The 16,101-nt window shown below is 31.6% G+C and overlaps 1 long non-coding RNA gene across 1 annotated transcript; it reads right to left on the bottom strand.

Annotated features, from left to right (window-relative positions):
* Positions 1–10,386: 10,386 nt before the first annotated feature.
* On the bottom strand, positions 10,387–12,797 carry LOC148199342 (uncharacterized). Its single transcript, XR_015785580.1, has 3 exons — positions 12,156–12,797; positions 11,718–11,793; positions 10,387–10,964 (listed from the first exon to the last, which is right to left on the bottom strand). It is a non-coding gene; the product is annotated as an uncharacterized LOC148199342 (long non-coding RNA).
* Between the last annotated feature and the right edge of the window lie 3,304 nt (positions 12,798–16,101).

Raw genomic sequence — 16,101 nt, 5'->3', positions numbered from 1 at the left:
TTTTTTTCTATGCTAGATTGATATTGCAATTTGAGGCTAGGGTTTAAATTAGGATTTTGAATTTTCGCTTGGAGGATTATGACTGGGAATTGGGGTTTTTTTTTTGTTTTTGTTCTTGGACTGAAGAGTTGATGGAAAAGAAAGTAAGCAAATTAATTTGGATAAAATTAAAAAATTTATCACATCAATTGACCTCAACTTGTCACACAATCAATAACTGAATATCTCATTCATTTTTTGTCAATGTGACAATTATACTACTAGCGTTTTTAACGTCATAAGCAAAAAAGACAAACTTGAACAATTTTTACAAAATATAAAACAACTATAAATATATCAAGTAGAATCATTTTGAACATATTTAACAAAACTAGCAAAAACTAAGAATTCGCTCATTAAATAAAATCATGGTTGACAACTAAGAATATAATAAAGTTTGTTTGCAGTAAGGAAAAATATAGATATGATAGAAATTGAACATGATTTATACGATTTGAGGTAGAAATATCTAGGGTTTGATATTCCACCATATTCTTCTCTTCCCAAATCTAGAATACTTTTTATATGAGAAGAAACAAAAATGTTTTACTTTTTGAGAATAGCATAGCCTAGTCATCACAAACCTTTCGGCTATTTGTTTTTCTTCACATGTTGTTCAAAAACCTTTCCTTTTCTAGAATCATAATCTTTATTATTAGGTTAGACGAGTTCCCTTAACTATCATTGTCATTCATGATATGCTACCCTTTCTTCTTGTCTCCCTAAGCTCCTAGATAGCTCCAAAAATATAACATAATTTAAAAGATTAAATTAACTTAATCCATCTTAACCAAGTTTCAAGTCCATAAAATCGGCTTGGAATAATGTGAGTAAAGAGACAAATATCCAACAAAATTGTAATTAAAAAACAAACCTCGTACATGAAGAGGAAGAAAAAAAAAAGTTGGTCGGACAACTCTCTCTTAATTAAGGCCAAAAATAAATGAAATCAATGTTTTGGGTTGATTTAGTTATTTAATTTAGAAAAGAAATGGTAGATCTAATGAGGTGACATATAAATAATATGGAACAATGTTGTTGGGACGAGATGAAATTCATCCGCTAATATCGTGAAGAAATTGCAAGTCCAAAAAATCGGCTAGAAGTGACAAATTACGAATTTCATAAAAAAAATTAGTTAAATAAAAAAATAAGGTGGTAGTGGTACAGACACACATAAATAAAATAAAATAAAAAAGTTAATTCGTAAATTCTCTTTCGGCGTAAAATGTCTCAAGGTTTGTCGTACATACGAAATAAAATTTCAACCTGACACTTTAGTCAGGTGTTTGATTTCAAAAGAAAGTGAAAGAAAAACAAAAATCAAAGAGATTTTCGATTGTTTAGTCGAAAAAAAGTAGATTATATATCTATAACATAATATAAAATAAATGTTATTGATTTTATTGATTCAACTATTTAAGAAAAACTATTTACAAGTAATAGTTATTGTGATGAAACAAATTGTATAATTATAGAATTATAGAAATAATAAAAAGATTAATTTTATAACTATTTTTATTGATATTTTTTAATAATTTGAATATAAATTTTGGTAACTCCTTTTCAATGCTTTAAATATAAATATTGGAGTGACTCTTTAGCAAATTAAAACAAAAATTCAATACATATATTCAAAAATTGAAAGCGTGAATCAGTTTAAATTTTTAAAAAAGATAAAAATATTTTAAATCGAAAGGACGATGACTAACAATAAATCGTGCTTTGAACAATATTATATTATAAGAGAAGAAGATGAACAAATTTGGTCAATTATTTTGTTCAAACTGACCATGATTCAAATTCAATTTTCAAACTTCTCATTTTGATAGATAAATTTGCATTGAAATTTTCCAATCTATTTGTATAAACCACGATTTACCCTATTTCATATATTTTTTTCTTTTGTAGAAAATAATAACAATTTTGTTAAAAAAAAAAAACATGTGCCCTTTCACTTTATTTTTATTATTTTTGTAAAGGAATAATATTAACAAGTGTTTGTACTTTCTGAAACATTGTTCCGTCCTATATGAAAAATTAATAATTTCAAAGCATGAATAGATACAGTGTATCTAGCAAGCCTTTTTCTTAAGAAAAAAACAAAAGAAAAAAAATATTTTAAAAGATTTTAGAGAAGCGTAATTTGATTCAATTTTTTTTTTCGAAATTTTTATTGTAAATAATTTGTTCCCTTGTTGACTTGTCGGATACACTGTCTAAAGCCAAAATATACTTATATTCCATTGTCTCGTGTACTTTTTACTTTCTTATATATTTTTATCTTCTTAATTAATTTTTTATTTGCTAATTACACATAAATACACTCAGTCGTAGTTAACCAAATACAACGTATATTTAACTTTTTTAATTATTTATAATTAATCATTATTTATCCGTCATTGATTAAACTCATGTGTGAGAGTTGCTAATATTTAGATTCATAGAGCACATACATTTTATATGTGATAAAAATAAATAAATACTAGACATAAAGGAAACATTTGACAGTACTTTATATTATATCATGATTGTAATAAGTGAGAATTTATGTGTATGCATTGGATTAGATAGTTCGGTTTTCAGAAGTGATATATAAATGAATGTTTCAAATTTTGTTCCATTCTCTACATACACCCTATCTTTCTCTTTAAAATTTTGATCTTCTCTTTTCTCCTCCTTCTCTCTAAAAATCTCTCATCTTACTTCATTTACTTTCCAATCAGACCAAGCTTAGGTAATCTTGAAGTCATAAACATCTTTTTCCACCGATCAAAGTCTTGTTTAGAACTGGTAAGTCTCGATTTCTTGAACTCTTGTGAGATTCCAAAACTTTTTGACACATGCAAGTCCAGTTTCTGGTTGCATGTGTTCATCAACTTCCTCTTCCTATTTCTGATCATATATATGGTCTTTTGGTGGGTCTATTCTTATCAATCAGTGAATTTTAGGTTCTTAGGAATTTCTGGTGGTGAGCGAGTCTGTAATTGTTGAGCTTTCGGTTCGGTCAAATAGGTAAGGGAAGCTTGTTAATTTAATTATTTTGGTTGATGATGTATGAAAATGATGTTTGATGGCTTTGCATGTGTGCGAAATTGAATGATTGTGTGTTCGGTATTGTTATTGAAGACTCTTGAGTGTTGTACTCATGTTGATTGTGATTCTGGATAATTCTGGTTTAGTGGTCGAGTGATATTGGGAGGAAGTGTGATAATGAAGATGGAGAATTTGTGTTAGGTGTGAGTTTGGTTGGTATAATATAAATTGGGAGGATTAGAAGTTGGGAAGAATGAAGGAAATTGGTAAAGATTTGGTGTTGATCATAATTTTGCAGTCATTATGCAGAATTATGCAGTTCGCTAAGGGTCCTTCATTGACCGTTCGACTTTCTTCTTGTGGTTGGTCCTAACTAAGGTTTTCTTATGTGGCACTTCAGTTAATGATCGATCGGTCTTGTACTAGTATTAGATTTAATCTAGCGTTCGATCTTAATGGGGTGTGTGGTCTCTCAGTAGCGATCGATCTTAATGGGGTGTGTGGTCTCTCAGTAGCGATCGATCTTAATGGGGTGTGTGGTCTCTCAGTAGCGATCGATCTTAATGAGGTGTGTGGTCTCTCAGTAGCGATCGGTCTTAGTGGGGTGTGTGGTCTCTTAGTAGCGATCGACCTTATTGGGGTGTGTGGTCTCTCAGTAGCAATCGGTCTTAGTGGGGTGTATGGTCTCTTCGTAGCGATCGGTATTAGAGTGGTAGGTGGCCTATTAGTAGCGCTCAGTCTTGTACTCAGTGCTCGATCTCATACTTGTATTCGATCTTAAATGCATTCGGCCTCTCACGGGCCTTACCTGTTAATGACCGTTCAGTGATATTTTAGAAATCGGTCTTATATTAATATGTGGTATCAAATCTAAGTGTTCGGCCTAAGCTATAGGTGTTCGGTCTAAACCATAAGCGTTCGGTCTTGTTCTTTAGGTAGTGATAGAACGATCGATCTCCAACATTCACAGGGTGTTTGGTCTTGTTCATATGTGTTTGGTTATTTCTGTTAGGATTATATTTATATTTATTCAAATGTGTTATGTTAATTAATTGTTCCAATTGCTTTGATGGTTGATTTATGCATTATCATAATGGTGTCAAATTGAAAGTATGGTATGATGTTCCAATTGGTATGAAAGAGAATTCCAAGGAGGAATGTCTCAATGATTGGTTATCAAGTTAGTGGTAAAGTATGAATATGGACACGAAATCCACGACGTTCATCCTGACATTCTAATGATTACCAAGTCTCAAGTAGAGATGGGTAAGTCATGTCGTGAGAATAGCAGGAGGCCCTAGTCTAAGGGGGACACCTTAGGTGAGGGATAACGGGCTAACCTCGTGCTGCAGCTGATGGGTTTCCAGTTACTACACCCATGAGTGCACGAACGGGCAAAGCTACATATTCATACAATTCGGATGGTCAAGTCAAGTAGTCGGTCTTGCCTGAATTAATTTGTTTGGTTCTTGCCTGTTTGAGTAGTCAGTCATTGCATGATTTAAATGTTTGGTTGTTACATGCTTATGTAATTGTTTTATTTGTAGGATTAATATGATTAATTAAATTACACTAGCTTACCCTTCTTTTCTTTCTTGTCATGTTTGTCCGATCGGTTTTTCCTTTGCAATGATCATCCGACGGGTGTGAGCAGAAGGAGAAGAGGTCTCGGTGAAGCAAACTCTGGAAGGAGAGGATCCACCAGTTTAATACTGACGTTTGTTCTTTTACATATTTTAGTACTAGATTAGGTTTTTGTTTAAAGTTTTAACTTTATAGTTATTTTTGGATAACTGTATTAGTAACACTTTATTATTAAGGGGATAACTGGTCTATCATATCATTTCATGTAAACATTCTACTATGTAGTTTATACCATATTTTGGATGTTACAATGATGATATTAATAATTTAATGACTTAATTATTTTTTAGGTTGTGATAAATTTAGTAACTTTTAGTTGAGTCTTTAATAAACTTTTATAATCTAGGAAATACTTACTAAATTAAAATTTTTTTATTGAATCAACTGTGTTTTGTTAACTTAATAATGTGGTTGTTAATTACCTAGTTCGTTATTATCTTATCATGTCATTTTATTAAATTATCGTGACATGTAATTTTGTAAATAATAATTTTATAATTTATGATTTTATAATTTTATGACACTAAATATGATCTAATTTCATCACTACCAGAATATACTTTTTACAAAGTAAAAAATTGACTCGTACAAAATTTAATTTATGTAAATATGTATAGTGATTGGTGATAAAATTAGACAATACCCATTATTGATGATTTATCAAATAATAAAATTTTAAAATTATAGTTCTTAAAATTTTAAAATAATAAAATAATAAATTACATGTGAAAACAGTTCGAGCAACCTAATAAAATAATAATCACATCAGTCAATTAACATTAAGTTAGCAAACAAAAATTAACAAAAGATATATTCAATTTGAAATTTTAAATTTATGAAATATTCAATAAACTATAAAAATTTACTAAAGACTAAATTGAAATTTCCAAATTTATATTAAGTTTAAAATCATTTTTAAAATAACAATTTAATATTTTTTTAACATTTCATTTTAATAGTTTTAATAAGCCAAAACAATTAACTAAAAAAAACCATATAAAATTTCATATACATTTATCCAAATCATAACATCAAACTTTATACACTACAAACTTTTAGAATTACGACTGACTATACATAAGCTGAAAGTTTTACAAAACATCACATCTACATAAATTACTCATACTATCTATGTATATTTACCTTTGTTGTTCATCTCCTACAACTGAAAGTTTTACAAAATCACATCTACATAAATTACTCATACTATCTATGTATATGTACCCTTGTTGTTCATCTCCTACTCCACTGAATCATCATTCTCTGTTCATACCAATCAAATGATCATTGTAATAGAGAACACAAACGAAAACAAAGATAAGCTAATTTTACCAAAGAACATCCATACAATTAAATCAATAGAATATATATATATATATATATATATATATATATATATATATAACAATTATACACTCAAATCAATTAATACATAATCATGTACATCGACTCTAGATTTGACCATCTATATACAGGTATTGATATTAAACTCTTGCGGAACCTACATTTGAGTGATGAAATAACTTGACCATTTAAGCTACCTTACAAGGTTAATCCATTAAACATCTATGGCCCAAAGAAGAGCCACTAGACCACGAACCTCCTGTTACTTCTCATGACATACCCACCATTCTTTACTTGACCTTGAATGATTATTAGAATGTCAGGATCATCCCTATTTTACAGTCCTTACATAAATACTTCACACTATAGAACAACAACAAGGATTTTCCCTTGGAACTCCCTTTCACCACATCTTAATCCATACACACTTCTAAAATTACCATCGATAAAGCATCAACAATTACAAATAAGTAGATATTAAATCCATAACCAAACAAGAATTCGTAAAACACATAAACAGGAAAAGAATGGACACAAAGAGCGCCTAACGAGCAAGATCCCTCTCCCAATGAATTACGGAGAAAAAGGACCCAGACTTATAAAGGAGAAGTGGCACTTAACACTACTCAATATCGCTCAACGCCCAACAAACATATAGTCCAGCATCAACGCTTAGTAACCTAGAGTGCCCCTCAATGCCCAGAACACAAAGAGCTCACTATCTTTGTAGCGCTCAGTGCCCAACTTCATTGTCCTAGAGCCTAGTGGCTCTTTAACTTTACAGAGCTCAGCGCCACTCAAAACCCCTCAATGCTATACCAAAAATCAATAGCTTTGATTATGTACTACAGCCTTATCCAAATGACCAAATTGCTATCCTTATCCTTATGATTGTTTGGAAAACATGTTTAAACCTTGGATTGGATATCAATTTGCTCAATTGGTCAATGACTCAGTCCATTAAATCAAACCAACACTCATAACAGCCCAACTACAAACTTAGCAATACTTAAATATCAAATGTCAACAAAACAAGAAGCTAACCAAGTCTTAAATAAATGACATCACTTAAACTCCTAAGTCCAAACTTACTCAAGGAACAACTCCCGTTGGAATTCACTATTAAACCCTCATTACTAGACCCAGTTTTAGCCAATACGTAAACCTTTTACCCATTTTAATATCCAATAACAAAACCACCATTTATGTCATTAATCTTATCAAGTCAGATCATCAAAACAAGTGAAATATAACAAGCAATTTTATCAAAATTTCCTCGTACCAAATCATAAGATTCCAAACCCAAACACTCAAATAAATGTACCATAACACAACAATATTTCAGCAACAATTCCAATTAACTAAACAAAAATTCCTAACCCTCATAGTTCATCCAAAACCAGTAACATTCACCAAGCAGTTATAACAATATTTCACTCCACCAAACTACCAATTTCAAATATATAACAAACATCATACTAAATTAAAATGTGATAGTTAGCTTTCCTTACCTATTAGGAGGTCAAACAACCCTAATGAACACAAACAACTCCCACATATCAAATATCTCTATCTGTTCCTACAAATAACAGAATTATGATCACGATATGCCATTGAAACCACTGATGGATAGAGAACCTAATGGAAGATGTGGATTATACATGTGACGAAGCTAAGCTCACATGCATAAAAAAATAGAGAAAATTGAGGAAAAAAGTATAAGTTAACTTACTCTTTTACAATAATTGATCGAATAGGAAGGAAAACTTTGTCGTAGTGATCACTTAAATACTTCTTAAAATGACCCAATAATTAAAACACTAAGAAAGAGGGTAAATCCTCATAGAACTAGTTTTAAAAAAATTGTATGTATTTTAAGTAATAAGACTCATAAATAGAAATTCTATTTATATTTTTAGCTTTTTAATATTAAAATAACATATTCCCATCATTTAGAACACATTATTAGATTTATTACTATGTTCTCTAGACTCACAAATTTTCTCAATTTATTTTTTAGTTAATGTTTTTTTCTCAATTTTTTTATACTTGATTTTCTTTACATAAACTTAATTTCAATCACATTGAGTTTTCTTAAAAATATAAGACGACATTGAGATAAATATAAATAAAAGCAATACTAAATCATTATATAAATATTAAACTAAAAATGTTATTAAGTCTTAATATTAATATAAATTATAAAGAATCACTAGGAATTTTAAATATACAATATGAGAAGTTCCTTCAAATTGAATTTCATATTAATGCTAATTCTTCTATTAATAAATATACATATAGTTATTGAAGACTAAACCCATCTTCAACTACCACAATTATTAATCAAATTCAAATACATATAATGTAATTAAAACTTCTACATTAAGATTACTTTTTATTATATTAAAAATGAAATATACTTCTATTCAGAAGTTTGTAGATGACCATAAACTTTGACTAATGCAGGTACGAATCATTTGGGTCATCTCTTTTCACGTTCTGCAAATCTAATATTTTATGTCTAATATTTTCAAATACTATTACACATAAATTATTGCCATATTTTAATTTGCACTCGTCATAATATTGAAAGAGTACAGTTAATCGTTTATGAAATGAGAAAATGGTAGTTAGAAAAGAAATTTTCATAATATACCTTGAGATATGTACATTGAACCACAGAAAAAATGAGATAAACAATATTATTAAATTAACATAATGTTCAAACTTATATTCTTACTCATCTAAAGATAACTTGGGAATTTACAGGTAAACTAAGGCCCACTAATTTAAAGACATTTTTCAATCTTTAAAAAAGTCTTACCATTGGACTTTTAAATAAACTGTCAAATCAGATTATGCTTTTAAAAAGTCAAGCTTTAAAATAGAGCAATATCAAATAAATAGACCAAGTTCAAAGACTTAAAAAATTAGACAAGACCAAAGTTTTACGAAACCTAACTCAACCCTTCTGTTTTTAGCTTTGTAGATATTTTTATGATCTTAAAGTCACTTGCATTAACAACAAAAATTCCCACAAAAGAAAAAACTATGGAAATAAACACAGAAAAAGTTTCTGCTAATAGTTGTAGATCAGTCTTTCATCAAAAATATATTATGGGCAAACATTTTCTCCTAAAAGCTTAACAAAGAAAAAACATGAAAAAAAAAATACATACTTCATCATACATTAAAACTACTTGAATTAAAAAAATAAAATGAAAAGCTTTATGAATTTATTTATTTTTTCTCCAATAAGTTCTCCTGGAAAAGTTTATTCAAACATATCTAACATGTCATTTTCACTTGAGGAAAAAAAAAGATATTGAATGCTGAATATAATTTTCAATTAGTTTATATTATATTACCATGCATATAATGCCTTGTGGCAGATTCATTGGTGCTCAAACCCCTAACACAAGATTTTTGTTCACACAAAGTAATCAGAAATGCAAGTAGTTGAACTTGTGGTGGGTATCCACCACATACATAAGAACCACAATACAAAACAAGTAGGACAATTAGCAAGTAGCAATCAAAATAATCAACCGAAGTGCTGCAAAAGATTAAATTGAACACTTCAGCATCATAAATCAACGTCAAACTACATTAGCCACTGGGTACAAGGTATTGCAACTCGTACTTTTTGGCTGTTTTCACGTTTTATCTTCCCAAAAACCTCTTTATCCTGTTCAACTACACCACAATAAACAACTTACACCATTCTTTTTTATAATATGTACATGATCACATCCTTTCACCCCATACCACAAAGGTCTTGTCATTCTAGTGTATCAAATTGTTCATTTCAAATGTCATGTCAAATCATATCTCTTCACTGACCTGTAACAAAAATGACTTTAACTCCTTGTAAAATCAATAGAGATTACTACTTGGGTGTGTGGAAAACATTGGGTTTATAATTGTGGTAGTGGTACTAAAAACAATCACTTGTGTAGCTTTTTACCTCATTGTAGAACTGCACCATAAAGAAAACGTTTTATTTGATTAATAAACTTTAAGTTTATGCAGAAAAACATGTGATCAATATCATGGCTGCATAGGCAAAATTGTTCTTTGTTTTGAACATAGGCAAAACATGGCAGGTAGAATATTGATCCTTCTAGAACTGATTATGCATGCATCAAATTTACCTAAGACATTGCTCCATTAAACTAATTTCACACTTATAACAATGATGTCTGGAGAAGTAAAATGATGGGGTAAAAACCAAACCTATATTAGATAAACATATATAGTTTGTGAAGCACTGCAGTAACTTTCAAGATACATTTTGACTACTAAGACATTTAGGTAGTTAGTCTTTCTACTTTAGTCCACACTTGTGCTTCAAAAGCATGATTGATTTTCCATCACAAATTAATACCAATACATTTTCAGTGTGTACACTGGAATACAGTAGTCAGTGATATTTGAAAAAGACTTGGAAGAACGTTCTATCTCTTAATGTTGAACTCACTATGAAAATTTTTAATTGATTCAAGTATGGTATCCACATCATGCTTGACTTAAGCAATAGGATCTTAGCAAAAGTCGAAGTCGTCGTAAAATGCACTTGATAATATTCTGCCACTGGCTTGCAGTGGACAAATGAACCATTACGTGGAACTTCTTTCTTATCATTATCAAAGCTTCAACACTTTAGAACTGATTCCATTACTTCAGTTTCAAGAAAAAGATCCAACCACGAAAAGTAAAACAAAGCAACAAAAGATTCAAATGAAGGAAAAGAAAACAAGCTAACAAGGAAAATAGTAGCAGGGTTCATATGTACCTTTCATGGGTCCAAGGAAGTCTGCAATTCAATGTATATAACTCTCCTCATTTGACTTATCGACAACAACGATATTCTTCCGCTCATGATCCATTATTCTTGTACACTGAAAAATGTTTCAAGCATCTACATCACCCAAACTAGTGTGATGAACAATATTTCAAGCATGACTTTGCAGGCAATCACACATTCTAATTAGTTTAATTAAAACATACACTTAAATAACGAGATAAACAATATAGAAATAGTAAGTGACTAAACGAAGTAGCCGATATGATAGTGTCAAAGGAGCTCTAATAATAATGAAAATGATTACTGCAAACCATATGACCCATGTCATCCTAAAGAAGTATTTTTCAAAGACCAGTGATACAAGATCCAAAGGTCAAAAAGAAGCCCTGTGAAGACTGCTGGGTTAGTTATTAGAATTTCATACAATGACTACATATGAAATAATTGGACTGAAAGATGGGCAAGAGAGGATCTTCATCAACCATGTTACATAAATTACATATGATGCGGACAACTAACAACCAGTGCCAAATCAACCCACAGAACAGAAAAAGGAATGGTTATGCTTCAATACTAGTCATAGGTAAGTCATTTTGACGTATATGCGTTTCCTATAATTTCTGCTTTTAATGTAATAAAAACTCAATTTAAATAAGATGATCATCACAAGTTTAGGAGAAATGTCACAGATGAAATTCAATGATATTATCAGTGGCAATATTTTCCTTAATAATTTCATATTTTTTTGGACAACTCCACAAGAGAAAGATAAATAAAGTGTTGATAAAATCATAAGTGTGTAATCCACTTTATATATCAATAAAGATAATCTGATCAATACAAATACCTTTGCAGCAGTCTCAACAATGCAAAACCAATCAAAACGTCAGAAATATAAAGTGAAGATCCTCTGACTCTTTAACCTGCAACCATCAATAATGAATTTGACTTTCAATCTCCACAGATATATAATAAAACGATTTATTTACTGATCAAATTATGTTAAGAAAATAAACGATGGCAGGAAAAGGTGTCCTCTCTCACATATATGAGCGTAATTGGTAAAACAATGGAATATCAGATTAAAAAACTAAACTTTCTGTTAAAATTGTGTGCTACATAGTTCTTTTTCTAGTTTTTCTAAAACAAGAACTTGTCAAGATAGAAAAGGTACAAATGCAAGGAAAACAAATCCACAGGAAACATACAAAAATGCAAAAATGGCTAACAACAAGGAACATGCAACACTCCGTGTCAATTTGGCTGAAGATCTAGCAAAATATACCTCCTAATAAGAAGACTAATAAAACAGTACAAAGAAGCAAGCTGAACTGCTCAATTTGAATGAACCTAAGAGGCAACCAATGACCAACAACGATTGGAGATTTTCATTCGACATTTCCACAAAGATACACTAAATAATCACCAACTGAGATTATCAGTAATGCCTTTTAGCCTGTCAAATCCTCTAAACTTTTCACACAGGATTTGCTGTGTATCCTTGAAGAAAACGAATTGCCAAATCCTCAGCTTCCAGCGAAATCATTGAGATAGAAGGTACTTCTTGCAGTCTCCCAATGTCTTTAAGATTCTCATGTTGATAGAACAAAGATAATGGGAAATAAACCTCATGAAATGGTTCGGTAAGAAGCAATAGATGTACTTCCTCGTAAGAATTTAACTGCCGCACCAGGAGAGATTGTAGATCATCTTTTACCGAGGACCCCTGCACTATCTACTTTTGCTATATAACACCTACATAATTGATACCATATTGGAGAGTAAATAAATTTGTATATTATAGACTGAACATTACAAAAGTGATTGCGTCTGTTAGCACAGTTGTGTGTAGTACAGACTCAATAGGAATTATCTGTAACAGATAAACTAATTCTGGTAGTTATAACTGATAACACACTATGGTTACTGCAAGAGTTTAATTTGATACAGAAGGAGTTATACGCTCACATATTCTCAGACTCATTCTATACAAGGGTCAATAATCCATTCAGAAAAAAATAAATTTGTGAGCATACCTTTCTCTCTTTGCACAAAATGAAATATGGATTACAAAGAAGCGTGAAATAAAAAAACCATAAAGCAAAAATTATTCTAGTTCTCTGATACACACTCTTTTTTTAAATTTAGTCCTTCACAAGTCTAGTTTTATCAATTAAATTCTACAAAGTTTTTATTTAGTTCTACCATACTCTTTTTATGGTCTGGGAAAAATTGCGCCGAAGAACTCTTCTGCTATGGCAACATGTGAAAAAATTGTGCATCAAATTATACTGATTGCAGCATTATGTAGTGAATCCTATTATTCTGTTTCATTTTCTCATCAAAGCCAATTGTGATTCTGGTAAGTATTAATCCAGCGTATATTCTCTCTCACATTCATGGTCGTTTTTATTCCTCCCAAGAATGGGATAAGATCCAAGAATATTTTCAAGACAAACAAGACCAGGAGTGGTGCAGTTTTGCATTGAGCTTAGATCGATAGTTCTTGAAGATTGACCTATGTCAGACATTCTTTTCTCCATCAAAACACTTGTTGATTATCTCGCTTCGATTAATGATCCGGTTTTGCTTCAAGAACACATGGATGTTGTTCCTAAAGGACTACTGCAAGAATATGAATAAATTATTTCCATTATTAAGTTTGAACCATTTCCAATTGAAGAAGTTGAGATCCTACTTCTCGCACATGAGTTGTGTCTTCAAAGGTTTCACAAGAAGGATATTTCAAGTTCTGCCACTGTTAATCTTACTCAAGTTCCTTCATCCAACACGATTCCACAACTGTGATTGTCATCTTTCCTAAAAGCAAAAATAGTTCATTCATGTGTATAAATAAGTATCTCTTGATAAAATAAAAGTGTACATATTGACCTAAACATGTTAAACTTTAAACAACACATTCAGATCAACACAGCGGAAGCAAAACGGATCAAAATGTGTACCTTCTGCCATTGCAGCTCAAAACTCAAACAAAACTTTGTTTTCCAAACCTTTACTCATTCAAAACTCGATAGTGTGTTTATCTAAATAGAGGAGTGGGTTTAGTGATAAAAAACTGAGATAAATTCTATTGTCCATCACATAACACTAGGACTTTAGAATCAAGAAATGCAAAATTCCTTGAGAATGACTTGGTCAGTGGGAGTGATCAGTTTCCAAACATTGTTTATGAAGAAGATCACTATGAAGCTCAACCCCATGGCTCAAGTGATAGATTGATTGTCATTCACACTCCTCAGGCACAAATGGGTGTTAGACAAACAACAATTGAAGCCTCATAAACTACTGAAAACGACCCTATAGATCAATTTGCTAATGAGGACCAAAAAGATAATGTTGAACAACCTGTTGAACAATTGCTTGAGCTACAAGTTTCTCAATAAAATGATGAGGCAACATTGAGAAGATCTACTAGAGTAAAAAAGTCAGCATTTCCTAGTGATTATGTAGTGTATTTGCAAGAATTTGACTACAATATCAGAGTTGCAAATGATCCTGAAACGTTTTCACAAGCCATGAGTTCTAAAGAATCGGACCTATGGTACAGTGCCATGAAAAATGAGATGGATTGATAGGATCTGGAGGGTATATGAGAGGAAAAAGAAGAGCTAGGAGAGGAACCGAGAGGAGTTTTAGAAGCTTAACTATAATAGCAGTAAAGGTGTGGGAATAAGCTCATATAAATAGAGCTGATGTATTTTTGTATGGTTTGAACAGTTTTATTCTTGGTATAGACATGACTCTTTTATCCAGTGGAGGGGGAATTGGGCTCCCTTAGGTGTTTGGATGTGTACAGATTGAAGAGGGAATCAATACAAAAGTATTCTTTTGTTATCTGTGTACTTGTTGGGTGTGTGTAGGTGTGGGTTTAGATAGGTTTCATAAACAAAAACCTATCATGGATTCTATGGCATCTAACAAAGTCTGGGATCTCGTTCAGTTGCCTAATGGTGTGAAATCCATTGGATGTAGATGGGTCTTTAAAACCAAGAAAGACTTACAACGCAACATTGAGAGGCATAAGGCAAGACTTGTTGTCAAATGGTTCACTTAGAGAGAAGGAGTCGACTACAAAGAGACATTTTCTCTTGTATCTAAGAAAGATTCTTTCCGAGTAATTATGGTATTAGTAGCTCATTATGACTTTGAGTTACATCAAATGGATGCGAAAACAACATTTCTTAATGGTCATCTAGAAGAAGAGGTTTACATGAAACAACCTAAAGGATTATCTTCTAAAAGCAGTGAGAACTTAGTTTGCAAGCTTAATAAATCTATCTATGGATTAAAACAAGCCTTCCCACAATAGTATCTAAAATTTCATGATGTAATCACTTCATTCAGCTTTGAAGAAAACATCATGGATCAATGTATATGTTAGAATGAAATCAGCTATTAAGATTTCTAAGGAATTAGGCTTTACAAAATCTGGGAAATTAGGATTATTGGTTCCTGATTATTAGGAATATTTATTATAATTGATTATGTATTATGCTATAAATACATGTTGTGTGGTCTGCATTAGACACATAATTCATTCAAAACATATACAATTCTATATGGTGTCAGAGCAAGTTCTCCAAGTTTCTTCCACCACTATCTTTGTCGCCTGCCATGTCTGAGTACCTCAGTCCTGCTCTCCTAATTTCAGTTCTCTGCAGTGCCTCTTCCACTATTTGCTACCTCTGTCCACCGTCAACCATAGTCTGCCCCTTTTTCTCTGTTATCGAGCATCCTTTTCCTCCCGTGACCACCATGATCGAGATCAGCTTCCTCCGGTGACCACTGCGCTTCATTCACTACTTCAACCTGACCGACCATGCTTACACCCAACTGACCGTGCTCTAACCCAACTGACTAGGCTCCAACCCAGCTGACCGTGCTCCAACCCGACTTTGATATGAAGGATATGGGAGAGGTATTTTATGTCATTAGCTTTAAGATCCATAGGGAAAGATCTCGAGGCATGTTGGGTTTGTCTCAAGAGACCTATATCAACAAAGTTTAAGAAAGATTTACATGAAGGATTGTTCACCAAGTGTAGCTCCCGTTATGAAGGGTGATAAACTCAATTTGAGTCAGTGCCCAAAAAATGATTTTGGGCGGGAACACATGAAGAATATTCCATATGCTTCAGCTATCGAAAGCCTTATGTATGCTTAGGTTTGCACAAGACTTGGCATTGCATATGTTGTTGGAGTTTTGGAAAG

The sequence above is a fragment of the Vigna umbellata genome, chromosome 4, assembly GCF_029865625.1.
Source record: "Vigna umbellata cultivar VRB3 chromosome 4, Vumbellata_1.0, whole genome shotgun sequence".
Classification (NCBI taxonomy): Eukaryota; Viridiplantae; Streptophyta; class Magnoliopsida; order Fabales; family Fabaceae; genus Vigna; species Vigna umbellata.
This window is presented reverse-complemented; position numbering and strand designations above follow the sequence as displayed.